The following is a 15,739-nucleotide window of genomic DNA, read 5'->3' on the forward strand; positions in this document are numbered from 1 at the left end:
TCATATTTGTATGTAGTCTAAATATCTAATATTTTTTAATTTCCACTCCAATTACTTTTGTATATAATAATAATATGTGGAGTCCAACAGGGTTTATAAAACTGATGATACTCATGACAGCAGTGTCGTTATAGGAAGTTTGGGTTTATATATACACTACCGTTCAAAAGTTTGGGGTCACATTGAAACGTCCATATTTTTGAAGGAAAAGCACTGTACTTTTCAATGAAGATAACTTTAAACTAGTCCTAACTTTAAACAAATACACTCTGTACATTGCTAATGTGGTAAATGACTATTCTAGCTGCAAATGTCTGGTTTTGGTGCAATATCTACATAGGTGTATAGAGGTCCATTTCCAGCAACTATCACTCCAGTGTTCTAATGGTACAATGTGTTTGCTCATTGGCTCAGAAGGCTAATTGATGATTAGAAAACCCTTGTGCAATCATGTTCACACACCTGAAAACAGTCTAGCTCATTACAGAAGCTACAAAACTGACCTTCCTTTGAGCAGATTGAGTTTCTGGAGCATCACATTTGTGGGGTCAATTAAACGCTCAAAATGGCCAGAAAAAGAGAACTTTCATCTGAAACTCGACAGTCTATTCTTGTTCTTAGAAATGAAGGCTATTCCATGCGAGAAATTGCTAAGAAATTGAAGATTTCCTACAACGGTGTGTACTACTCCCTTCAGAGGACAGCACAAACAGGCTCTAACCAGAGTAGAAAAAGAAGTGGGAGGCCGCGTTGCACAACTAAGCAAGAAGATAAGTACATTAGAGTCTCTAGTTTGAGAAACAGACGCCTCACAGGTCCCCAACTGGCATCTTCATTAAATAGTACCCGCAAAACACCAGTGTCAACATCTACAGTGAAGAGGCGGCTGCGGGATTTTGGGCTTCAGGGCAGAGTGGCAAAGAAAAAGCCATATCTGAGACTGGCTAATAAAAGAAAAAGATTAAGATGGGCAAAAGAACACAGACATTGGACAGAGGAAGACTGGAAAAAAAGTGTTGTTGACGGATGAATCCAAGTTTGAGGTGTTTGGATCACAAAGAAGAACGTTTGTGTGACGCAGAACAAATGAAAAGATGCTGGAAGAATGCCTGACGCCATCTGTTAAGCATGGTGGAGGTAATGTGATGGTCTGGGGTTGCTTTGGTGCTGGTAAGGTGGGAGATTTGTACAGGGTAAAAGGGATTCTGAATAAGGAAGGCTATCACTCCATTTTGCAACGCCATGCCATACCCAGTGGACAGCACCTGATCGGAGCCAATTTCGTCCTACAACAGGACAATGACCCTAAACACACCTCCAAATTGTGCAAGAACTATTTACAGCAGAAGCAGGCAGCTGGTATTCTATTGGTAATGGAGTGGCCAGCGCAGTCACCAGATCTGAACCCCATTGAGCTGTTGTGGGAGCAGCCTGACCGTATGGTACGCCAGAAGTGCCCATCTAACTAATCCAACTTGTGGGAGCTGCTTCTAGAAGCGTGGGGTGCAATTTCTCCAGCTTACCTCAACAAATTAACAGCTAGAATGCCAAAGGTGTGCAATGCTGTAATTGCTGCAAATGGAGGATTCTTTGATGAAAGCAAAGTTTGATGTAAAAACAATGTTATTTCAAATACAAATCATTATTTCTAACCTTGTCAATGTCTTGACTCTATTTTCTATTCATTTCACAACGTATGGTGGTGAATAAGTGTGACTTTTCATGGAAAACACAAAATTGTTTGAGTGACCCCAAACTTTTGAACGGTAGTGTATATATATATACATATATATATATATTATTTCTCAGTTGCTGTATCACCTGAGCTGTGTAACTCAATCTATAAAAATAACAAAGTATTAACACTAAACATACATTTAACACTGACATATATACTGTAAAATTGTAACATGTAAGACACTGTATATTTTGGTGGTGTAATGCACCGCTGCCACTGTAAAGTGAAAGTGTAAAAGTGTGCAGTGAAGTCTCTAATTAAGGCATTTGGTTGATGCTGCCTCTGTCATGCTGTCTGTGGCACTCTTTCATATATATATATATATATATATATATATATATATATATGTGTGTGTGTGTGTGTATGTGTGTGTGTATGTGTCTAGACATGATCTGAGACCTTAAATCTTGACTTTGAACATCTCACCTCTGACACTAGATGAGTTTTCTGCAAGATTTAACTGGTGAGCTCTGTGGATCAGAGTCTACAGAAAATGTGTAATGTGTTTGTGACTAGAGTGTAGGAGAGTATAGTAGAGTAGAGAATAGCTTAGCAAAGTAGAGTAGAATAGAGTAGAGTACAGTTGAGTAGAGTAGAACAGAATATAGTTGAGTACAATAGAAAAAGGTAGAGTAGAGTAGAGTATATTAGAGTAGAGTATGGTTTAGTAGAATATAGTAGAGTGTAATATAGTAAAGTATAGTATGGTACAGTACAATAGGCTATAGTATAGTGTAGTATAGTGAAGTAGAGTATGGCATAGTAGATTATAATATAGTAGAATAAAGTATAGTATAGTAGAGTAAAGCAAAGTACAGTACAGTAAAGTAGAGTATTGTAATGTATAGTAGAGTATAGTATATTAGAGTAGAGTATGGTTTAGTAGAATATAGTAGAGTGTAATATAGTAAAGTATAGTATGGTACAGTACAGTAGGCTATAGTATAGTGTAGTATAGTGAAGTAGAGTATGGCATAGTAGATTATAATATAGTAGAATAAAGTATAGTATAGTAGAGTAAAGCAAAGTACAGTACAGTAAAGTAGAGTATTGTAATGTATAGTAGAGTATAATAAAGTATAGTAGAGTAGAGTATAGTATATTAGAGTAGAGTATAGTTTAGTAGAATATAGTAGAGTGTAGTATAGTAAAGTATAGTATGGTACAGTTCAGTAGGCTATAGTATAGTGAAGTAGAGTATGGCATAGTAGATTATAATATAGTAGAATAAAGTACAGTATAGTAGAGTAAAGCAAAGAACAGTACAGTAAAGTAGAGTATTGTAATGTATAGTAGAGTATAATAAAGTATAGTAGAGTAGAGTAGAGTATATTAGAGTAGAGTATAGTTTAGTAGAATATAGTAGAGTGTAGTATAGTAAAGTATAGTATGGTACAGTTCAGTAGGCTATAGTATAGTGTAGTATAGTGAAGTAGAGTATGGCATAGTAGATTATAATATAGTAGAATAAAGTACAGTATAGTAGAGTAGAGTAGAGTATATTAGAGTAGAGTATAGTTTAGTAGAATATAGTAGAGTGTAGTATAGTAAAGTATAGTATGGTACAGTTCAGTAGGCTATAGTATAGTGTAGTATAGTGAAGTAGAGTATGGCATAGTAGATTATAATATAGTAGAATAAAGTACAGTATAGTAGAGTAGAGTATTGTAATGTATAGTAGAGTATAATGAAGTAGAGTAGAGTAAAGCAGAGTAGAGTTTAGTATAGTAGAGTATATCAGAATAAAGCAAAATAAAGTAGAGTATAGTATAGTAAAGTAGAGTGTAGTATAGTATAGTAGAGTAAAGCAAAGTAGAGTGGAGTACAGTATAGTAGAGTAGAGTGGAGTAAAGTACAGTATAGTAGAGTAGAGTTCCGAGTGGACTGGTAAGTCCTCCCTTACCCAAATGTAATATATGTAAATACCATAAATGAAATACATGGTCACATAAAGTAAAATACGTCATGTACTTTATGTACTTATATGTACAAACTATTATTGAAACCTAACATATATTGAAATGTATGTATGGCCCATAATACAGGTATGATTATGGATGTGAAATGCTTTTTAATATTACATGTCATATATATATATATATATATATATATATATATATATATATATATATATACTGTATATTTATAATATATGTACATATACACATTTTTATAATTATTTATAATTATATAATATTATTTGAAATGTTACCTTATGGGTGACCTATGTGGAAACATAATTCTATATTTGAAGTTGATGCAATTCAACTGGTTTTAATAAAACACAAACAAATATTGAATTAATCGATTGTTCATTTAAGGTGTTTATTCAAGCTGATTTGAGTTGATGATATACTATGTGCACACTCACTTAGACAAATTCTTGTATATCCTTAGTAAGCTATTTAATTGGTTGTGTTCAATTAAAATAATTTATTCAGAGTCTTCATTTGGGTTGAATAAATCCGTTATCAGTCAATTGTGGTTGAAATGAAGCCGTTTCTAAAGCTATCAGTTTTTAACAATGTGGGCTATTGGTGAGTCAGATCACTCCACATACCTGCAGTTCTCACAATTCACCTGTATACATATAGTACAACCCCCCCTACACACACACACACACACACACACACACACAAACACACACACACACACACAAACACATCACAGGCAAATACATTCCACTGAACAATAGTCATTCCAAACAAGACAATTCTACACACACACACACACACACACACACACACACCAGCCTGCTCTATAGAACTCTGCAGGTGATGCCTGTCTGGCAGAGTCTCTCAAATTTGGAGCTTAAAAACTTGTATTAGTATTTAAATCTGTATATTGTATATTTAAATAATATATAAAATATTTATCTTGATCCAAGGCTTCTGTCTAAAGTAAGGTTTATAAGAAACTTAACTTTTGTTCTATATATTAGTTAATATTATCATTTATAAAAGATATACAGTCCAAGTCAAAAGTTTAGACACACCTCTTTTCATTCAATGTGTTTTCTTTCTTTTTTTAATTGAATTTAATATCCATTAAATATTTATTAAAGCTATACAGGAAGTGTTAAAAAAACAGAATATATTTTATCCTTTTGAGGACAGATCTGCACAATCTTGGTGGGTGTGTTCTGTACGTAATAGGGATGCACAATGTTATCGGAATTGTATCGTTATCGACCGATAATCTTTTTTTTTTTTAGATTTGGCCAATATTTCAAACCAATATTTGCTGATGTATTTATTCTATGCCGGAAAAGGACCAAGCAATGCTGGACGTGCTTCTTAGCACTTTATTAATATTAATATTGAAGCTAATTTGAAGTTATTTTCATTAGTTTTAAAGTTAAAGTTAAATCAGTCTAGTCTATTCTCTCTATAAGTCACCAATTTGTATATTGGCACAGGCATCTGCAGATATACAGTCCTAGTTTGGACATACTTCTTCTTTTCATTCAATGTGTTTTCTATATATGATTTTTTACATTGTAAATTTAATATTGAAGACTATATTAAATCTATACAGGAAAACACACAACATTATATAGTAAATTAAATGTATTAAAGAAACCAGAATCTGTTTTATATTTTAGATTATTCTAAGTATCAGATTTCTCTTTGAGTTCAGATCTGCAGACTCTTGGTGTTATTTTAATCTCAGTATCTTCATGAGGGAGAGTCACCTGGAATAGTTTTCTCAGAGTATTGAAGGAAGGAGTTTCTGGAGGTGCTGAACAATAACTGCTGCTTTTCCTTCACTTTGCTGTGAAGCTCCAGCTCATCCCAATTAAATCACCTCAAATCACCATTTCAGTTCATCAGGTTTAGATCAGGGATTAATGTGGAGGAATAACACTTTTTTACTGTTTACTATATAATTCCATATGTGTCAATTAATCGTTTTCACGTCTTTAATATTAATCTACAATGTAGAAAAAAAAAAACACTGAATAAGAAGAGGCGTGTCCAAAATTTTTACTGATACTGTATATATTGTTTATAATGAATGATAATAAATGTACAGTCCGAAAAAATTAACATATTTTTTTTACATATTTATTATAAAAGCTTAGTGGTTAGCATGTTTGCCTCTAGGTGGATGGTTGTTTCCGGTTGAGAGTACGCTGTGCATAATTGGCTGGTGTGTGTGGATTGGTGTTGAGTGTAAACAGTTGTGTGTAAAATGTGATTGTAAGGCATTCTTTGGTGTCTAGAAAGTGGCTATACAAGTGTAACTCCTTTTTTCATTAATTTATTAAGATGTAAAGAAAAAAATGTATTTGGTCTTGGTCTTGTCTCCAGTATTATATTAACTATTATAACAACTATTATAATAAATATTATAATAACTATTAAAGACCTGCTCTTGAGTCTGACTCCAATACTTGTATAAATTAAGATTTTATTGTCTAAGGTGATGTAATAAAAATAATAATAAATAAAAATAATAAAAATTACAAATAGAAAACAATTGACAGTTTACCTTTAGATAAAAAAAAAATCATAAATTCGGAGATAAAAAAAACATTCATACATTCAAATCTATTTAAAAAAAAAGTAAATGTCTTTGAAAAAAAAGTTAACATTCAAATACAAAAATACATTTTCACCATTTAATATTTCAGTAACACTTTACGACAAGGGTCACAAATAACAGGTTAAAAGGTTAAATAATGTCTTAACTGATTATTAATTACCACTAGAAAAGACATTATTAAACATTACAAAATTTTAAAGTTTAAGAATCCTTATGTAGTAAATCATGTTAATTAATAAATAATTCATTAATAAAGTGAAAACATTGCATTGATAAATAATGTCTTAACTAGTGTCAATAAATAATTACTGTAGTTATTAATGTAGACATTATTTGAATATTTAATGTTAATGTTAACAATATTTAACAATGTTATTTATTTATTTGTGAAGTGGCGAAATTCCACAGAATTTCATCAGATTTCAACAGAATTTACTGAGTAAATGTGAGATAATTTGCACTCACATTATTAAGGTATATTATGAGTAAATATCTGTTCAATAAATGTAAAAAGCCAAAACAGCAGAACTCACACTTTGCAGTAAAGAAAATGGTAACTTGTTCTCATAGCCTACAACACTGTTCCCAGGCTGTCAACTATTATATATAAAACATAACTAAGTACCTAAGGGAAGGTAATCCTGGTGGAAAAGACTACACACTGATGGTAAGCACCTATGTTTCAATAAAAATACTCATGTTTGACCCCATGTATCGATACAATACATTCGAAACGATATATTATATCGAGATATAAATATATTGTCCCACCCCTAGGCTGAAGTGCACTAAAGCTACACATGTTCCTGTAATAGTGTAATAGTGAGCTGTGGCTGTGCTGCTGATTATCTCAGGGTAATTCTCTTGTGTAATGCTGGAATATACAGGAGCAGACAGCTGATCCCGGAGCAGCGTGTTCAGACAGTTCAGTGTTTGTGCTGTGAGCTGTGGAATTCGCTTCTACGCCCAAGGGAACCAATCCTTTCACCCTCAACACACCCATCACTCAGTGGACCATTTTCACCTCACGGCCCCACCCCCCTTACACACATATATCATATACAGCTCTGGAAAAAATGAAGAGAGCACTTCAGTTTCTGAATCAGTTTCTCTGATTTTGCTATTTATAGGTTTATATTTGAGTAAAATGAACATTGTTGTTTTATTCTATAAACTACAGACAACATTTCTCCCAAATTCCAAATAAAAATATTCTCATTTAGAGCATTTATTTACAGAAAATGAGAAATAGCTGAAATATCAAAAAAGATGCAGAGCTTTCAGACCTCAAATAATGCAAAGAAAACAAGTTCATATTTATACAGTTTTAAGAGTTCAGAAATAATCAATATTTGGTGGAATAACCCTGGTGGTTTTTAATCACAGTTTTTTTTCATGCATCTTGGCATCATGCTCTCCTCCACCAGTCTTACACACTGCTTTTGGATAACTTTATGAAACCACTCCTGGTGCAAAAATTCAAGCATGAATTCAGATTTGACCGTTCACATTCATGTCGCATGTCCATGGATCGGATACGTGTTCCATTTAGGACCATTTATGAAAGTGACTCAAAACTGTTTTAAAAGAAAATTGGATTTTCACGTTCACACAGCTTTGAAAAATTGAGTAAATAAATCAGATTCGTCACTTCAGCCTGGTAATGTGAACACAGCTTTTGATAATGTGTGTTAATTAGTGCCTTCTATGGGTTCCCTTCTGCCTTTTTTTAGTGGTAAAGGGTGCTGTTATAAAGTGCCTTTTTTAATAAACAGTTTTTTAGGTACAAAACTATTTAAAATCACCTTTAGAATAAGCAATGTATGTTTGTATAAGTAATGTATGTTTAATTTTTTCAACACTTCCATGTTAAAAACGTGTAAGAAAAAGAAATACAGCTTTAGGAAGTTCAATATTAAATGATCTTTAAGGAAGCAGTGCCATCTACTGGTCATCGTTTAAACAACAGTTCCTAAAGTTACTAATGATTTGTGTATCCTTCAGAAAACTTTAATTAAAAAAAATAACTTAAATAGAATTACACGAATTTTACAGTAACTGCTCAGTGTGTAACTGCTCATGAACCTTGTCCATGGGTTTCCTGTTGGGCCTACAAACAGACCCCTCCAAAAGTATTGTAATAGTAAGACCAATCCATTTATTTATTCTATCCTCTGGACTGTGTATCAGATCCAGATGTGAATACCTGGAAATAAAAACTGAAACACTGATGTTGTGTCTCATATAACATTTTTTCAGTCTACAGCAGAAATAAAGGGATTGGCCTTTCACTGTTCATTTACTTTTAGAAGGGACTGTGTGCGAGCCCCACATGAGCATGTTAGCGTATGTAACCTGGGTATCAAATCAATACCAGGCTGCTGTTTATTTATTTATTTATTTATGTTTTAAACTATATTTACACTATCAACTTACAAACAAACACAAGGCACCCATAGTAATACAAGGAATCAGCATTATGTCACGTCTTGGCCTCCTCTCGTGTCTCTGTGTGTCTTCCCCACGTGACCTGTGCTCCCCTGTGTCTCCCGTCTCAGTACTTTTCCACCTGTGTCTCATTTGTAGCTCCGCCCCTTCCCCAGGTGTTTCTAATTATAGTGTGTTTCCTGTTTCTTTAAATAGCCCTCCTCTGCCACTTTGTCTCTGTCGGTCTTTGCACCTTCCCCTGTTGTTTCGTCTCTCTCAGTGTTTCATAGTTTCTCAGTGTTTCATAGCCTCTGTTCTTCACGTCGTAGTTTCTATGTTTATCACTTGTTCATGTTTCTAGTTTCTTGTTTATTTCCGTCTTCCTTGGCTCCTTGTAGATACCCCTGCTTTGTGTTTATTAGTTTATTCCCTTGTATATATATCCCTGCCCTGTTTAGTTTTGGTTATTTCTTGGTTATTTTTGGTAGTTTCTAGTTTCTTGTTTATTCCTTGTTTATGTTTTTAGCTTTGTTTGTTTCTTTGTTTATTTACTCCCTGTTTATATATATATATATATATATATATATATATATATATATATATATATATATATATATATATATATATATATATATATAGTACTTCTTGTTTGTTTTAGTTTATGTTCACCAGTTCATCTCGTTTGTTTTGGTTTACCTCATTACGTGTTCTTTGTTATTTGTTTATCTTTGTTATTTATATATATATATATATATATATTACATTATTCGTTTCGTCCCTACCTGCACTTGTGTCCGCCTCCTCGTCTACCTGCCTGGGTCACTCCGTGACACATTAACAATTTGGAGGATAAAAAAAAAATACACATAGAATACACTTAACAAAAAAAATACATACGTACATATATATGTATATATATATATATGTGTGTGTATATATATACAGATATAGATGTGTATATATAAATTTACAGGAGAGAGGCCTATGCCAGTTTTAGATTAGTCTATGGTCATTCATTGATTTGATTCATCAAATTTACAATATCTTATTTCAAAAGGTGGGCTTGATATAAGTGATGCAAAGTGATACAAGTGATCTGTAATACACCACATTAGACACTAATGGTCAAATTTAAACAATTTAATTAAGATATATTTGGAATATATATATATATATATATATATATATATATATATATATATATATATATATATATATATATATATATACATATACAGAGGTGATATATATAAAAAAATGAAATAAATGAATAAATAAATAAAAAAAGAAAATAAAGAAAATAAACACAGTAGTGGTTAAATCTGAGAATCTTGATAGGATACACCCACTTAAAAATGTGTTCTGCATATGTTACACACTAGAGGGCGCTCCTGAGTGAGTCCAAAATAAATAACTATGAAGAAATCTAGCAGAATCATAGTTTATAAATGTTTAATCAGTTTTATACTGAAACATATATAAAACAAATTATTTTAAAACGTTTTGTTGCACACAACACTATTTGAGAGCTGTTGTCCATCAGAAGAGACCACGAACCAGCCAATGAACACGTTTATAAACTAACAAAACAGTAGCTTGGCCCCGCCCACTGCAAAAACACTGAAAAAACAGTAGTACTACAGGGAGCCATTGGGGTAAAGTAAGTAAGTAAGTAACAGCTAATTACTAATTTAATATGATTTAGAACATTTTTTTATCATGTTTTTTACTGATTATGGATGGTTCATAAAATTATGAAAGGTCAATATGAAACATAAAATATTACACGCATAATAAATACAAAATTAATTAATTAAACTATTAATTTAATTTATTGGATTTATTTGCTATATAGACTTTATAGTAGAATATTAGAGTCTTCTTTTCTGTTAATTTCTTATATTTGTTTCATAACTGGAGATAATTCAGGTCTGAAAAAATCAACTCACCAACCAATCAGATCACAACAGCAGTAATCTTTTGTCCAAAACTCTGTAGAATTTAGTGTAAAAAAATCTTCACTTGTATAGCAAAATACTTAATTCTGCTTTCTAAAACTAAAGGAAAAATATTCTGGACAATAAGTTAATACTATTTTAATTAGAGTTTTCATCCATTTACCACCATTTATTCAGATAGCAAGCTCTTTATAAACCAGCTGTGGTGAAACTCTCATCTGAGCACTAGATGGCAGTGTTTATTATTTATTATTTATACTATTAATCTGTTTTGAAATTAAAGTGTTGTCAATTGATTAAAAAGTAATCAGGTTAATAATTTTTTTTTTTTGTGATTGATCACACTGTTTCCTTTTCCTAAAACTTAACAATTTTATTGGAACTAAAATAATACATGGCAAAATATTACATAAAATGACAGTTAGTGATATTACTAGTGTCAATTACATTAAAAATAAATGTATTAATTTCAATAATTGTTGGACTGAATGATTAAAATAGTTATTTCTGTTACTTCCTTATATTTCTGGAAGGAGACAGTAATAATTGTGTAATAGATCTTTATTTTCATATCTTCTTTATCATATGAATCTGCTTTTCAAATGCACTGCAGCAAAAAGTATATTTACAGATCCCTCTCTCTTTCTTTAAAGACTGACGGGTTTCTGGTGTGATGGGCGTGTCCTTATTGATTTCCTGAGTGTTTATTTGTCGGTTTAATAGAAACAATACAATCTATCTATCCAAAAAAACTCCAAAAGTACTTAAAATAAAGTTCACATATCCATAGTTTTAACATATTACTATTTAAAACAGTAATGGTTTCACATATTGTTTTGCTTCTTTAAAAAAATCCAGGTTTTAAGTAAGTAAATTTAGATTTTGTGAAATTTAAATATGACTAAAGTAATACTTAGAAAAACGATGTAATATTATACACATATTAGGGGTGTCATGATTCTCTAAATCCTCGATTCGATTTTATTTCTGATTTTATGGTCACGATTCGATTCTCGATTTTCTTTTTTCTTTTTTCTTTACAGCAGAGAGGCCTCTGCGAGTTTTAGATTAGTCTATGATCAGTCATTAGTTTGATTCATCAAATTTACAATATCTTATTTCAGAAGGTGGGCTTGATATAAGTGACGCAAAGTGATACAAGTGATCTGTAATACACCACATTAGGCACTAATGGTCAAATTTAAATAATTTAATTAAGATATATATGTAATGCCATCTAGTGGCTTTTTTGGTAGCAGCAGTGTGCACTATTAAAGCAGCAATGTGCAACATAACAAAATAAATAATAAAAAATACAGGAACAGTCATGTACAAAGTAATAGAACAATTAGAGCCTTAACAAACTGAACTCTATTCTACTATAACAGTTACACATGAAAAATAAGACTTTAAGACTTTTTCAGTCCCTGAGAATGAGAAGTTTTTTTTTACTTCGATGCTCCAGACCATGACAAAATTAAATATCGAAATCGTGACACCCCTAACACATATACATAATAAGCATAATATACATTTTAAATGCATTTTGAATGCATTAATAGCTCCACTATAATATGTAATGTCGAGCGGTCATAAATAAAGTCTGCTCCTGAGCAGAGGGTGCTATAAATGAGCCTTCGTACATAATGAATAAAGGCCTAAAGTGATCCTGTTAGCGGTTGTGAGAGAGCCCATTGAGAGTGTTTGGTTCTATCTTCGTCCTTTCCCAATCACACACACACACACAGACACACACACACACACACCTGTCCTTTTTCCTTTTGTCGCCAGAGAACCTGAGCTGTTTCTAATCCTGGTGCTGGCAGAGTGCCAGGTCGATTTTGGGCTGGTCTGTTTTGGGCTGTTCTGAAAGGTGTGTGTGTGGAGTGTGTGGTGGAGACTGTGGTCCTGGTGAACCGACACTGCGGCACTGTGGCACTGGCCGTCTGCCGGTTCGAACCCAGCGACCTCCCTCAGTGCCCTCTGGGTTAGCTTACACTGAGATGTTTAAAAACTCCAGCAGCACTGCTGCATCTGATGCATTGGTACCAGCACAACTAAGGCTAGGTATTGTATTTTACAATTTCGGTACTGATACCCAAACGGTCAATTTTTCGATACTTTTTTCTAAATTGTAACCAAGAAATACAAAAAGCAATAATTATTCTCACACAACAGATTTATTTAACAGCCGACATGAGGCACCAAATTTTTGGTATTGAATTTCGATACCCAGGCCTAAGCAAAACATACACTAACACCTCATACACCACCACCACCATGCTAATCACTGCTAATAACTGCAGTGCTGAGAATAACCACCCACCACCCAAAAAAAAAGAAAAATAAATAAATAAAATAATAATAATAATAATAATTATCGCTGCTCTGTGGTGTTTTTCTATCCTGTGGGTTCTGAGTATTTAACAACAGGGTGAAAATAAGGAGAATAATAATAAAGTATACAGAGAAACAGATACAGAACCACATTCTAACTAGAAAAGTGCATTTCTAGTTAGAAGGTTGCACATCCACACTAACCACTAAAGTATCCCAAGTCATGCTATGATGTTGCTTAGTGGTTGTTAAGGTGTTGCTATGGTATCTGGTGGTATATGATGGTTGTTACTATATATATATATACTATATATATATAAGTGGTTGCTAGATGGTTGTTAAAGTGTTTATGGGGTATCTATGGTGGTTGCTAAGTGGTTGCTAGGTTGTTGCTCAGATGTTGCTAGCTAGTGGCTAAGGTGTTGCTGTGGTATCCGTGGTGGTCAATACTGCAGTGCTAAGTGGTTGCTAGGTTGTTGCTCAGATGTTGGTAACTAGTGGCTAAGGTGTTGCTAAGTGGTTGCTAGATGGTTGTTAAGGTGTTGCTGTGGTATCGTTGGTTGCTATGGTGTTGCTAACTCAACTTAGTCTGTGTCTCCAAAAGTGCAAAAACACAACAGGTTACATATTTACTTATCAAATATTAGTGCTTTCTACATTTAAACAACATCTAGACATTTAAAAGTCTTTTAAATTTCATGTTCAGCTGTTTCTATCATTTTTAGAGAGAGAGGACATGGCAGAAATAATCACTGACTAATCGACTGATTGAAAAAAATAATCATTATATTAGTCGAATACCAAAATAATCATTTGTTGCAGCCCTAATAACAGTATAGTTAAGCAATAATACAGTTTCAGCTTACTGTAAATAAACGTAAAAGCTTTACTTACCCAAATAAACGGATTTCAGAAGAGAAATCTTACATTCACCTTACATTCAGCTTAAAATACCCTACATTACCTGGAAAATATATACACTTAAGCTTTTATTTTAATAATAACAACTCTTAACCTGATATTGGTGACCGATACTGTGTATAATAATGTGTATTTTTCGAAAACACATTATGGGCTTATTTGTGGGACGGCGTCTTTGTCACATTTGGGTTGTATTTGGTTTGTAAGAGCTGCATTGTTGCTAGGTTACCTGTATGTGGCGGAGTAATACATAGGGAGCTTCGGTTACAGTGCATTACCGGCTGATAATGTCACTCATAGAACGCCTCACAGCCAATCACATTGCAGGGTCGGAACTAACTGTGGTATGATAATAGTACCTAATAGTAACTATAGAACTGCCAAGTGTTCTATATGATCAGTGGAGCTGTTATGATGGATAAAATGATGTGTAGAAACCCACAGAAAGGTGGTGGTTATAATGTTTTGCTCGGTTGCTTGATTACAGTGCATAACAGCCCAGTTTTGGTGGGCCGATACTGCAGCACTGTGGCACGGGACAGCCGCCAAACCGAACCCAGCGACCTCCCACAGTGCCCTCTGGGTTAGCTTACACTGCACTGCGCCGCTCTGCTGAAATCAGTGAATTAATGCCGAGAGGAGAGAGAAAGAGAAAGAGAGAGGGAGAGAGAGAGAGAGGGAAAGAAAAGTGGAATGACTCAAGCAAAAAAGATAAGGATGTACACAAAAGGGTGTTGACTTTATTTGCTGTGTCAGAATGGGGGCGCCCCAACACAAGGGATTTTATTGGAGGGTTACGTGTTTATTTGGAGAAAGGTTTGCAGGTAGGCCCATAGTGTATATGGTCACTTACATCTTTTAAGAGATTTAAGCATAGATATAAGTATATATACATAAGTATACTGTATATTTATATATTTATACTCATATATATATATACTTATATCTATGCACTTTATGTAAATAACACTGTATATTGCACTTCTGGTTGGATGCTAACATGCTTTTCATTGGCTCTGTACTTGTACACTGCACAGTGACAATAAAGTTAAATCTAATCTGATCTAATCTAAATTTCTGGTCGTGTTGTAATCAATGGCTGAATACACCAATAATACAGTTTTAAACACCCTCACCAGAGTTTACACTCCATCAGAATGAATCTGTTCAACTCCATCTGAAAAGCTCTGCTTATTACATGTTATATTAACCAGCAAATCAATAAAACCAGAGAGAAACTAAACCAGAGTGACCCACTGTTTCCGTAAGGACTCAACTTCCCAGCATGCACCCACACCAGACTTCCCCAACTCCACTGATCACATGAAGCAACAGCATTCCCACTCTCCGAGTTACTAATTGGCTCCACCTGCCCTCCCTAGTATATATACCCCTCAGTTTGCTCAGGTTATTGCTTCTACATGTTCATTGTTTTGCCTACTTCGTTACTGACCCTTTTTTGTATTACCATTTTTTGTCTTTGTCTTTTGCCTTGCCCTTCTATTGATTACCTGTTACCTGTTGTTGTATTTTTGGGCCTCTTTTTTGGGCCATGTATAACCCTGCTCTGCCTGACTACACTTTGGTATGTTGTTTACATTTGCTGCCATTCTGTTACTGACCTTGCCTGTCCCTCACAATTCTTGTAAGCCTAGTCCCTTTAAAAAAAAAAAACTCATTTTATTTATTTTTTTGTCATTTTTATCTGCGAGTGTCTGTCCACAGTCTGGCCTGAGTGAGAGGTTCAGTTTAAAATTAAATTAAAATAAAAAAGAGAACTTTGGTAGTCTGTAATTACCAATTCTACAGC

Source organism: Astyanax mexicanus, chromosome 17, assembly GCF_023375975.1.
Source record: "Astyanax mexicanus isolate ESR-SI-001 chromosome 17, AstMex3_surface, whole genome shotgun sequence".
Lineage (NCBI taxonomy): Eukaryota > Metazoa > Chordata > Actinopteri > Characiformes > Acestrorhamphidae > Astyanax > Astyanax mexicanus.